Raw genomic sequence first — 13,206 nt, 5'->3', positions numbered from 1 at the left:
TTGAGAAGAATTAGTATTAATTCTTCTTTGGAGTTTCATAGAATTCACTATGATTTTTTGCTCCATGGATCCATCCACCTAGAAAGGTCCCAGAATTCTAAAGAAGTGCTCAATGTACGTTTAATTTGAATTCACTTAACTTTTGAAAAATGGAATACGTTTCCACAAAAAAGGAAGATTCATAAGGACAGGACTGTGTATTTTTGTATCTATGTCCCACAGACTTTTCACAGTGTCTGGAAGAATGTATCTGTTGAATAACATGTGAAACTTTCTGGCTAATGCTACCTAACCAAATTGAAGATGACCTTAGGTAAGAAGGACCTTAAAGTCTATTGTCTTTATCCCTCAAATAATAACCCTTTATATCTGAATACTGGATTTAGTCTAAACCTTTTAGACTCTATATTTTCTTTTATGCTCACAAGGATACTGGGAGGGTAGGCTACCCAGGTATTAGCATCTCAGTTCTATGGATGAGAAAAATGAGTCTCAGATTAAATGATTTGGCCAGGTCACCCAGTCACATCCCGATGCAATAAGACTACAAAACCCAAGACTTTTGAATCTAAGTGCAGCAAACTTTTCATCAAATGTTATATCTCTTGGGACCTTTTCTCCAACTCCAGCAGTCCTTATTGCACTTTATAATTAGTGCAGAGCTTTAAAAATGTTAACCGGTAATCAAGACTAGGTGGTACTGGCGGAACAGAAGAATCTAGAAATAGGCCCAGACTTATCTGCACAACTGATTTCTTCCAAAATGCAAAAACAATTCAATGGAAAAGGATAATTTTTTTTTTAGAAATGGTGCTGAAGCAATTGGACATTCATAGTTTTAAAAAATGAAATTTGACCCAAACATCACACCTTGTATAAAAATTAACTTAAAATAAATTACAGATATAAGTATAAAACTTTTAAGAAAAAAAAAAACTGGATAAAATGAAAAAATTCTTAGACTTGACACTAAAAGCATGACCTACACAAGAAAAAAATTTGGTAAGTTAGACAACATAAAAATTAATAACATCTGCTCCAAGAAAGACTCTGTTGAAAAGATGAAAAGCTACCAACTTAGAGAAAATATCTGCAAACCACAAATCTGACAAAGGACTAGTATCTAGAATATATAAAGAGTTCTCAAAACTCAAGATTAAAAGAAAAAAATTCAATTACAAAATAAGCAAAAGATATAAACAGACATGTCACTGAAGAGGATACAGAAGTGACAAATAATACACATGAAAAGATGTTCAATATTATTGGTCATTAGAGAACTGCTAATTAAAATCACTAAGAGATACCACTGCCCACACATCAGAATAGCTAAAATAAAAATAGTGACCCATCAAATGTTACTGATGATGAGAGATACAGGATCACTATGAATTGCTGGTGGGATGTAAAATGATGAAGCCATTCTAGAAGACAGTTGGGCATTTTCTTATAAAACTAAATATGAAACAATTATATGACTCAGGAATTGCAGTCTTGGGCACTTATCCAAGATACTTAAGAATGTATTTATACAAAAACTGAATGTGAATAACAACTTTGTTCATTATAATCAAAAAATTAGAAACAACTCAATTGTCATTCAATGGATAAATGGTTAAACAAACTCTGGTACATCTATGCCACAGAATATTACTCAGCAATAAAAAGAGTTATTGATGTGACAATTTGGATGAATCTCCAAAGAATTCTGAATGAAAAAAAGCCAACCCACACTTGATCATGGTGCATAGTCCTTATTAAATATGCTGCGAATTTGGTTTCCTAGTATTTTGTTGAGAATTTTTATATCTATATTTACATACTGTTCTATAGTTTTCTTTCTTATGACATCTTTGTCTGGAATTGGCATCAAGGTAATACTGGCTCTGTAGAATGATTGAGGAAGTGTTCCCCCCTCTTCTATTTTTTTGAAGAGTTTGAGAAGAATTAGTTTCACAGAATTCACTATTGAAACCATCTTGTTCTGGACTTTTCTATGTTGAGATTTTTTTTTTTTTAATTACTGATGCAGTCTTTTTCGGAGAAGGCAATGGCAACCCACTCCAGTCAGTACTCTTGCCTGGAAAATCTCGTGGATGGAGGAGCCTGGTAGGCTGCAGTCCAGGGGTCGCTAAGAGTTGGACATGACTGAACGACTTCACTTTCACTTTTCATTTCCCACTTTCATGCATTGGAGAAGGAAATGGCAACCCACTCCAGTATTCTTGCCTGGAGAATCCCAGGGATGGGGGAGCCTGGTGGGCTGCCATCTATGGGGTTGCGCAGGGTCGGACACGACTGAAGTGACTTAGCTGCAGCAGCAGCAGTCTTTTTACTTGTTGATGGTCTGCTGAGATTTTCTATTTCTTCTTAAGCCAGTTTTGGTGGGAGTTTGTCCATGAGTTTGGGTGCACTCCAGGAGTTGGTGATGGACAGGGAGGCCTGGCATGCTGCACTTCATAGGGTCGCAAAGAGTCGGACACAACTGAGCGACTGAACTGAACTGTCCATTTCATCTAGGTTATCCTATTTTTTGGCATACAGTTGTTTACAATATTCTCTTACAATCTTTTTTATTCACGTAAGATCAGTATTAATGTCCCACTTCCGTTTACGATTTTAGTTGTTTAAATTAATTCTCTTTTTTTTTCTTGGTAATTTTAGCTAAAAATCTGTAAATTTTATTGATCTTTTCTAAGAACAAACTTTGGATTTCATTGATAATCTCTATAATCTAAAAATAGGTAATTCTGTTTTCTATTTTGCTTATCTCCTCTCTAATCTTTATAACTTAATTTATTCTGCTTGTTTTGGGTTTAATTTTCTATGCCTTTTCTAGTTTCTTAAGTTGTAAATTTAGGTTATTGATTTGAGATTGTTCTTCTTTTTTAACACGGCATTTACAGCTATAGATTTTTCCTCCAGGTACTGTTTTCACTGCATTCCATATGTTTTGGTATATGGTGTTTTCATTTTCACTCATCTCTAAATGTTTTGTGATTTTCCTTTCTTCTTTGACCCTTGGTTGTTTAAGACTACATTGTTTAATTTGTACACAGTTTTTTTTTAATTTATTTTTATTAGTTGGAGGCCAATTACCTCACAATATTATAGTGGTTTTTGCCATGCATTGACATGAATCAGCCATGGATTTACATGTGTTCCCCATCCTGATCCCCCCTTCCCACCTCCCTCCCCATCCCATCCCTCTGGATCTTCCCAGTGCACCAGCTCTGAGCATTTGTCTCATGCATCCAATCTGGGCCGGTGACCTGTTTCACACTTGATAATATACATGTTTCAATGCTATTATCTCAGATCATCCCACCCTTACCTTCTCCCACAGAGTCCAAAAGTCTGTTCTATATACCTGTGTCTCTTTTTCTGTCCTGCATATAGGGTAATCGTTACCATCTTTTAAAATTCCATATATATGCGTTAGTATACTGTATTGGTGTTTATCTTTCTGGCTTACTTCACTCTGTATAATGGGCTCCAGTTTCATCCATCTCATTAGAACTGATTCAAATGTATTCTTTTTAATGGCTGAGTAATGTTCCATTGTGTATATGTACCACAGCTTCCTTATCCATTCATCTGCTGATGGGCATAAGAAATACAGATGGCTAACAAAACACATGAAAAGATGCTCAACATCACTCATTATCAGAGAAATGCGAATCAAAACCACAATTAGGTACCACTACACACCAGTCAGAATGGCTGCTATCCAAAAGTCTACAAGAAATAAGTGCTGGAGAGGGTGTGGAGAAAAGGGAACCCTCCTACACTGTTGGTGGGAATGCAAACTAGTACAGTCACTATGGAGAACAGTGTGGAGATTCCTTAAAAAACTGGAAATAGAACTGCCATATGACCCAGCAATCCCACTCCTGGGCATACACACCGAGGAAACCAGATCTGAAAGAGACACGTGTACCCCAGTGTTCATTGCAGCACTGTTTACAATAGCCAGGACATGGAAGCAACCTAGATGCACACAGTTTAAAACATTTCAGTTTTCCTTACATTGCTCAGCTCTAGCTTCATTCCATGGTGGTTGAAAAAGATACTTCAGAGGATTTCAGCCTTTTTCTGTGGCCTAATACTTGGGCTATCCTGGAGAACGTTCCATGTGTCCTTTAGTGGAATGTGTATTCTGCTGCTGTTGGGTAGACTGTCCAATGTCTGTCAAATCTAGTTGGTGTATAGTGTTGCTCTATTATTGTCGTTCTATTTTCTTATGACCTTCTGTTTAGATGTTCTATTCATTATTGAAAGTTGAATATTGAAGTCTCCAACTACTATTGTAGAACTATTTCTTCTGTTGCTGTTCACTTCATATATTTTGGGGGCCCTGCCATAAGTTTATTTTGGCTGTGTTGGGGCTTAGTTGCAGTACACAGGATCTCGTTGAAGCATGCAGGATCTTTCCCTGTGGCACACGGGCTTCTCTCTAGCTCTGGCCTGGGCTGTGTAGTATGTAGGCTTAGTTGCCCCGCAGCATATGGGATCTTAGTTCCCCAGCCAGGTATTGAACCAGCATCTCTTACATTGGAAGGCAGATTCTTAACCACTGAACCACCAGGGAAGTCCCTGTAATTTCTTGATGAATTTACCCTTTTACAAATAATATATAATGTCCTTCTTTGTCTCCTGCAATAGTGTTTAACTTAAAGTCTATTTCCTCTGATTTCAGTTTAGTTACTCCAGTTCTTTTGGTTAGCGTTTGCATGGAATATCTTTTTACATCCTTTTACGTTCAACCCATGCATGTTCTCAGAGTTGAAGTTCCTCTGTTATAGACAACATATAGCTGGATCATTTTTTAAAAGTTCTGCCAATCTCTGCCTTTTTTAAGAGTCATTTCATTCATTTATACTTAAAGTAGCTACTAATAAGGCCGGACTTATTTCTGCCCTTTGCTATTTGTTTTCTGTATGTCTTACACCTTTTTGCTCCTCATTTTCTCTATTACTGCCTTCTTTTGCACTTAATTTTTTGTAGTGTGCCATTTTTACCTCCTCATTTGCTTTTGTGTGTAACTTTTAGATATTTTCTCAGTAGTTTCCATGGGGATTACAATGAATGTTCTAAATTTATAACAATGTAGCTTGAATTTATTCCAACTTAATTTCATTAGCGCACAAAACTGCTCCTATACAGCCCCATTTCCCCCTTTATATTGTTGTTTTCACAAAATATACCTTTATATGTTTGCACCCTCTGACGCAAATTTGTAATTGTCTTATGCATTTGTCTTTATTCATGTAAAATGTGGAGTTAGAAACCAATAATACTGGCTTTTATATTTACCTATGTAGTAACTTTTACAAAAGATATCTTTTTTCATATGGCTTTGGGTTACTGCTTGTGCCCTTTTTTTTCAACCTAAAGAACACCTTCAGTGTTTCTGGTATGGCAGTTCTATTACCAATAAATTCTCTTATCTTGTATCCATCTAAGGATGTCCTAGGGCTTCCCCAATGGCTTAGTGGTAAAAAATCTGCCTGCAATGAAGAAGCCACAGGAGACATGGGTTCAATCCCTGGTTCTGGAAGATCCCCTGGAGTAGGGCATGGCAACCCACTCCAATATTCTTGCTTGGAGAATTCCATGAACTGAGAAGCCTGGTGGGCTACAGTCCATAGGGTCACAAAGAGTCAGACACAACTGAAGTGACTTCGCACACACATAAGGATGTTCTAATTTCTCCTTTCAGTTCAGTTCTGTCACTCAGGCATATAGGACTCTTTGCGACCCCATGGACTGCAGCATGCCAGGGTTCCTGGCCCATCTCCAACTCCAGGACTTTGCTCAAACTCATGTCCATCGAGTTGGTGATGCCATCCAACCATCTCATGCTCTGTCATCCCCTTCTCCTCCTGCCTTCAATCATTCCAAGCATCAGGGTCTTTTCAAATGAGACCGTTCTTCACATCAGGTGGCCAAAGTACTGGAGCTTCAGCTTCAGCATCAGTCCTTCCAATGAATATTCAGGACTGATTTCCTTTAGGATGGACTAGTTGGGTCTCCTTACTGCCCAAGGGACTCTCAAGAGTCTTCTTCAACACCACAGTTCAGAAGCATCAATTCTTCTGCACTCAGCTTTCTTTATAGTCCAACTCTCATATCCATACATGACTCCTGGAAAAACCATAGCTTTGACCAGATGGACCTTTGTCGGCAAGGTAATGTCTCTGCTTTTTAAAATGCTGTCTAGGTTGGTGATAGCTTTTCCTTCAAGGAGCAAGCGTCTTTTAACTTCATGGCTGCAGTCACCATCTACAGTGATTTTGGAGCCCAAGAAAAGAAAGTCTGTCACTGTTTCCGTTGTTTCCCCATCTATTTGCCATGAAGTGATGGGACCGGATGTCATGATCTTCATTTTTTGAATGTTGAGTTTTAAACTAGCTTTTTCACTCTCCTCTTTCACTTTCTTCAAGAGGCTCTTCAGTTCCTCTTCATTTTCTGCCATAAGGGTGGTGTTATCTGCATATCTGAAGTTATTGATATTTCTCCCTGCAATCTTGATTCCAGCTTGTGCTTCATCCAGCCTGGCATTTCATGTGATGCACTCTGCATATAAGTTAAATAAACAGGGTGACAATATACAGCCTTGATGCACTCCTTCCTGACTTGGAACCAGTCCATTGTTCAATGTCCACTTCTAACTGTTGCTTCATGACCTGCATACAGATTTCTCAGGAGACAGGTAAGGTAAGTCTGATATTCCCATCTCTTTAAGAATTTTCCACAGTTTTTTGTGATCCACACAGGATCCACACATCCTTCTTGGAATTTGTTGAGTTTCTTGAATGTGTAGATTCACATGTTATATCAAATTTGGGGAGTTTTGGACCATTATTTCTTCAAATATTCTCTGTGTACCTTTCTCTCTCTTCTCTCACTATACATACATTGGTATGATAGATGGTGTCTGAAAGGTCTCTTCGGCTCTGTTTGATTTTATTCATTCTTTTTTCTTTCTGTCCCCAAATTGGGTATTTTCAATTGATCTATTTTCAAGTTTACCGGTTTTTTCTTCTTCCTGCTCAAGTCTGCTTTTGAAATCTTCTAGTGAGTTTCCATTTCAATTATAGTAATTTTCAGCTCCAGAACTTCTGTTTGGCTCTTTTTGGCATTTCTGTTTCTGTGTTAATATTTCATATTTTGTCATATTGTTCTCCAGCTTTCCTTTATCTATTTGTTCATGGTTTCCGTTAGCTCTTTGAGAATAACAAAGACAATTGATTTAAGTCTTTTAAGTTCACTAACTTCCCTGGGGACAGTTTCTGTTAACATCTTCTGTGAATGGGCTATATTTTCTTGTTTCTTTTCATGCTTCATAATTTTTGAAAACTGAGCATTTTGAATATTATAATGTAGCAACTCTAGAAATTCAGATTGTTCTTTTTTTCAGTGTTTGTTTTCATTGTTTGCTGTAGGCTTTAGCTGTTTGTTTCCTGAATTGCTTTTCTAAATTATTTTTGTAAATTCTGTAATCTCCATTATATGTGGTCTCTGAAGTCTTATATGGAATTCCATCACCTCCATTAGCTGTGTTCAGCTAGCATTTAACTTAACGTTCAGCTAACATTTTGCTAGATTTCCTTGGATACCACAAACTGAATGGGAGACAGACATAGAGAGATACACAGAGAGAAAAACCTTTCTTAACCCTTTCACTCTGACTTCATCCTAGGGCACTCCTCCAATGCTTCCTCCACTTGTTTCAACTCCTAATCGCTCTGGCCAGAACTTCCAGTATAATGTTGAATAGCAGTGACGAAAGAGGACATTCTTGCCTTGCTTTGGTTCTGATCTTAAGGATCAAACTTTCAGCAGAAAGGAGAAAACTGTCAGTCTTTCACCATTGAATACGATGTCAGCCATGGGATTTTCATAAATTCCCTTCTTGGGACTTTTCTGTTGTTTTGTTTCTGTTTTCTTGTTAAGTTCATATAAAACCACTGATCTGGTTACCCGTAAGTGGAAAGGACCTCAAATTTAAATCTCCCATTGTACAGAGAGAGAAGCTGAGGCCCAAAGAGGACAAATGTCTTATCCAAGGTTACTAGTGTTATTGAGGCTTCTGTGGTAGCTCAGCAGTAGAGAATTCGCCTGCCAATACAGGGGACTCAGATTCGATCCCTGAATCAGAAAGATCCCTTGGAGTAGGAAATGGCAACCCACTCCAGTGTTCTTGCCTGGGAAATCCCGTGGACAGAGGAGCCACAGTCCGTGGGGTCGCAAAGAGTCAGACACAGCTGAGCAAGTAAACAGCAAGAACACTAGTGGTGTTAAAGGCAGAGCTTGGACCAGTAATGACAAAAGATGCTGCAACTCCTTACCTGCCTACTGAGTGTCAGTTACCATGCTGAACAACACTACCTCATTTATTCTTCATATCAATCCTATGAGGTAGGTACCACTACTTGTATCTTATAAATGAAGGTGCTGGAGCTTGGAAAGTTTAAGAAACTTGTTCAAGCTGATGAACTGGTGAGCCTGGGTGATCTTGTCATGTCAGAAAGTAAAGAACTTTCGAAGCCTTTTAAGTTTGTCAAAGGAATAAGCCAGTTTGAAGGGGTTTTCCTGGCCAAAAGTATAACAATGTGAACACCAAAAACTACTTAATGTTATTGTTTGAAATATTTAGAATTCATAATGATATCATACTAAAAATCCACAAAAATATTCAAATAAGAATAAAACAACAAACTCACTTCTTATCAGTGGTGGTGGCTCTAACAGTAACTTTGAAAATTGGTAATTACTTTCTTACTTAGAAAACAGGTTTTTAAAAGAAAGTAATTAGGCATTTATTCCACTTTCCATTAGGAATTATTATCAGCATAATCAACTAAGCCTTGCTGATGAGAGAGAGTCTTAGTAATAGAAAAATGTTAGATAATAAATGTAAAAGATAATAGAATTAGGAAATCAACTTACAATCCCTTAGTGATATAGTTTATTCAGGCAAGGATCAACAAAGATGTTAAAAGCATTATGTGAAAGCTCAATGGGGAACCAGTGTTTTACATATTTGCAAAATTTCACCTCAAAGATTACTTGGTATGCACAAGCAAGAAAATATAATTTTATAATCCTAGGATAAGGCTGTTATCATCTTAATCCAAGGATCAATCTTAGCATTGCAAATATTAAGAGAATCAGATTCATGTGCCTTCTAACATGATGAAATAGAAAGTATATGTCACCTCTCCTATGAAGTATTTTCTGCTGAAAAATGTTTAACCTCTAGGTAAAAGGAAGTAGAAGAGATGAAGAAACAACTCACACTGCTCTGAGGAAGCAGACAGACAAATCTAGACTGTGCTTCAACAAGTGAATGGTAAGGTAGTTCAAGATGAAACAGACAGGGGCTTCCCTGGTGGTCCAGTGGTTAAGACTTTGCCCCCTAATGCAGAGAGTGAAGGTTTGATCCCTGGTCAGGGAACAAAGATCCTACAGGCCTTGTGGCCAAAAAAAACCCAAAAACATAAAAAGCGGAAGCAATGTTATAACAAATTCAATAAAAACTTTTAAAATGGTCCACATAAAAAAGATACAATGAAAAAACATACAATGAAATAACATGAATAAACCAGGTAAAAAGATATTTTGGAAACAGTTGGAAAATCTTAAGTAACTTCTAGATATTAGATTATATGAAGAAATTATTGTTAATATTGTTAGAGATGATAATGTTTTCTGGTTATGTAGGAAAAGGTATTAACTTTAGAGATGCCTTCTGATATTTAGGGTAAAACATGATAATATCTGTATCTACAACATCTTAACAAGGTTAGTGTGGCAAATATGGTCAACATTAACAATTGTTTACTCTAGCTTATTTGATGAACTATTCAATTTTTTCTTTTTTTATGTTAAAAATTTTGTTACGGAAATTAGGGGGAAGCATTTCAGGTTAAGAATGTATCCCTTTTGGCTCATAGAGTTCAGCATAAAAATAACAAACAACCCAATCAAAAAAATGGGCAGTAAACCTCAATAGACACTTTTTTCAGAGGAAATGCAGATGTCCAACCTGCACATGAAGAGATGTCCAACATCGCTAATCATCAGAGAAACGCAGGACAAAACCATGATGGGACATCATCCCACACCTGTCAGAATGGGTATCATCCAAAAGAACACAAATAACAAGTGTTGAGAAGAGGTGGAGAAAAGGGCACCATTGTATACTGTCGGTAGGAATATAAACTGGTACAGCCACTGTGGAAAATAACATGATAGTTTCTCAAAAAAACTAAAAATAGAACTATCATATGACCCAGCAACTTCACTCCTGCATATAGATCCACTTCTAGCTATATCTACAGATGTAGAAAATAAACTTATGGTTACCAGGCGGAAGAAGGAGAAGGGATAAATTGGGAGACTGGAATTTACATACACACACTACTATTTAAAATAGATAACTAATAATGACCTACTGTATAGCACTGGAAACTCCACTCAGTACTCTGTAGTGGCCTATATGGAGAAAGAATCTAAAAAAGATGGATATATGTATATATATAACATTCACTTTGCTCTACACCTAAAACTAACACAACATTGTAAATCAACTATACTCCAATAAAAATTAAAAGACTAATTCAAAAAGATACATGCACCCCAATATTCAGAGCAGCATTATTTACAATTGCCAAGATATGGCACATGGAACATGCCAAGATATTTGTTGACATCCATCAACAAATAAATGTATAAAGAAGATGTGGCATACATATGCACAATGCTATACTACCCAACCATAAAAAAAAAGAATGAAATGTTGCCATTTGCAGCAACATGGATGGACGTGGAGGGCATTATGCTAAGTGAAATAAGTCAGACAGAGAAAGACGAATACTGTATATCACTTATATATGGAATCTAAAAATATACAAGCTAGTGAATACTATAAGAAAAAGGACAGACTGACAGACGTAGAGAATAAACTAGTGGTTACCCGTGGGGAAAGAGAAGGGAGGGGCAATATGGTGTAGGGGTTAAGAGGTACAAACCATTAGGTATAAATTAAGCTACAAGGATATATTATACCACACAGGGAATACAGGCAATCTTTCATAATAACTACAAGTGGAGTGGAACCTTTAATAGTTGTGCATGCTATGTTGTATACCTGTGACTTATATTGTGCATCAAGTATAATTCTACAAAAAATAAGAATATATCCCAGTTTGCCCTGAAGACATACTTGTATGAGGAACACATTTAGGAAAACTCCTGAATAGGAGGTCAAAACCCACAGGGAACAGCCAGTAGCACCACTAGAATGACTGGCAAAGCAGGAGGCTGGACCAAGAGCCCACACTGAGATGGAAGATCACCCAAGTGCGTTGCTCTGAGCCAACCTAAACACTCTCAGCAGAGGAAATGGAGGGCATAAGATGATGGAGTATGTTCTGTGCATGGAGGAAGACACTGAACACCTCCAATGACTGGGATGGTAAAATGAGAGCGATGGCTAGAAAACTGGAGGCTCCACCTGGCAAGTCTACCCATACCATGAAGACAAGGTGCATATCCATATCCTTCCTGGAGGAAGCAGTGAAGCAGGACATTTTCCTGCAGCGACTCTCAGAAGAAACTGAAGAACTTAGTCACTCTTCCTGATTTTCCAGCATCTCCCAGGAAGGCTGTTAAATTACAAAGCTTCCCTTTGTAAGAGATAAACCACCTTCATAAATTGAAGAATTCAATATTGTGACATTGATCTTGCCCAAGACAATCCAAAAACAGGCCCACGAATATATTGTCCCCTGACATTTAAAAAATTAGGTGTTTCTGGGGTATTGATAAAGTACTGTTTTTTAATCTGGATGCTGCTTATATGGAAGAGTTGCATTTGTGAAAATTTAACAAACTGTTCATTTATTATATGTGTAATCTTGTGTTTAAATACTGCAATGAACATTTTTTAATCCCTTTAAAAGAGTTCAAATGATGTTTTCCAAGATTAAACTGCTATTATTCAAAGTAATTGAGAAATATGTTTTTAATACTTTCTGTTAGCTCTTGGGTTGCTTTCACAGGTACTAAATTGATAGACAGGCATTGTTAACAGGTGGAGATACAAGTGCCATATTGGTGAGTTACTCTTGGTCTTTGGTCTTTGGGTAGTTGCTCTTCAGTCTCTTAGTAATTGTTGGGTTACTTGTTGGATCCCACAAGTATGTGCTGACCCACTCTATTCCCTTAGCCCATTTGGAAACTTCCAGAAATAACACTTCTTTTAGAACCATTCGTGAGATAGCTTCTGCCTCCTGTTTTAAAATATCTTAAAATTTATTTTAATTGAGTAGTGTCTAGAGAGAGACAGATGTAGGCCTGGGAAGAGAAATAACTTGGGTAAGAAGAAAAAGCATCCTTCATCCTCCAAACTTGAAATGGAGCAATATAAATAGATACAAATAGATAAATTTAACTCCTTAAATAATATATTATCTTTATTTGATAAGTGATTTTAGTACGTTACCTGGTTGAAGCCTTTTGCCAGAAGTACTGTAAGATAGAGCAGCTCTCTCTTTAGATGGAGAGGACTGATTTTACCTACCGTCCACAGTGTCTTTTTATATCCAGTCACCACTGCCATTTGTCTCTGATATGGTCAGTGCAAGAAAGAAGTACAAAACAGTGTGGAGATTTCTTAAAAAACTGGAAATAGAACTGCCATATGACCCAGCAATACCACTTCTGGGCATACACACCGAGGAAACCAGATCTGAAAGAGACACGTGCACCCCAATGTTCATCGCAGCACTGTTTATAATAGCCAGGACATGGAAGCAGCCTAGATGCCCATCCGCAGATGAATGGATAAGGAAGCTGTGGTACATATACACCATGGAATATTACTCAGCCGTTAAAAAGAATTCATTTGAATCAGTTCTAATGAGATGGACGAAACTGGAGCCCATTATACAGAGTGAAGTAAGCCAGAAAGATAAAGAACATTACAGCATACTAACACATATATACGGAATTTAGAAAGATGGTAACGATAACCCTATATGCAAAACAGAAAAAGAAACACAGAAGTACAGAACAGACTTTTGAACTCTGTGGGAGAAGGTGAGGGTGGGATGTTTTAAAAAGAACAGCATGTATATTATCTATGGTGAATCAGATCACTAGCCCAGGTGGGATGCATGAGACGAGTGCTCAGGC

This window comes from Muntiacus reevesi, chromosome 7 (genome assembly GCF_963930625.1).
Source record: "Muntiacus reevesi chromosome 7, mMunRee1.1, whole genome shotgun sequence".
Lineage (NCBI taxonomy): Eukaryota > Metazoa > Chordata > Mammalia > Artiodactyla > Cervidae > Muntiacus > Muntiacus reevesi.
Note: the sequence above shows the minus strand (reverse complement) of the source record.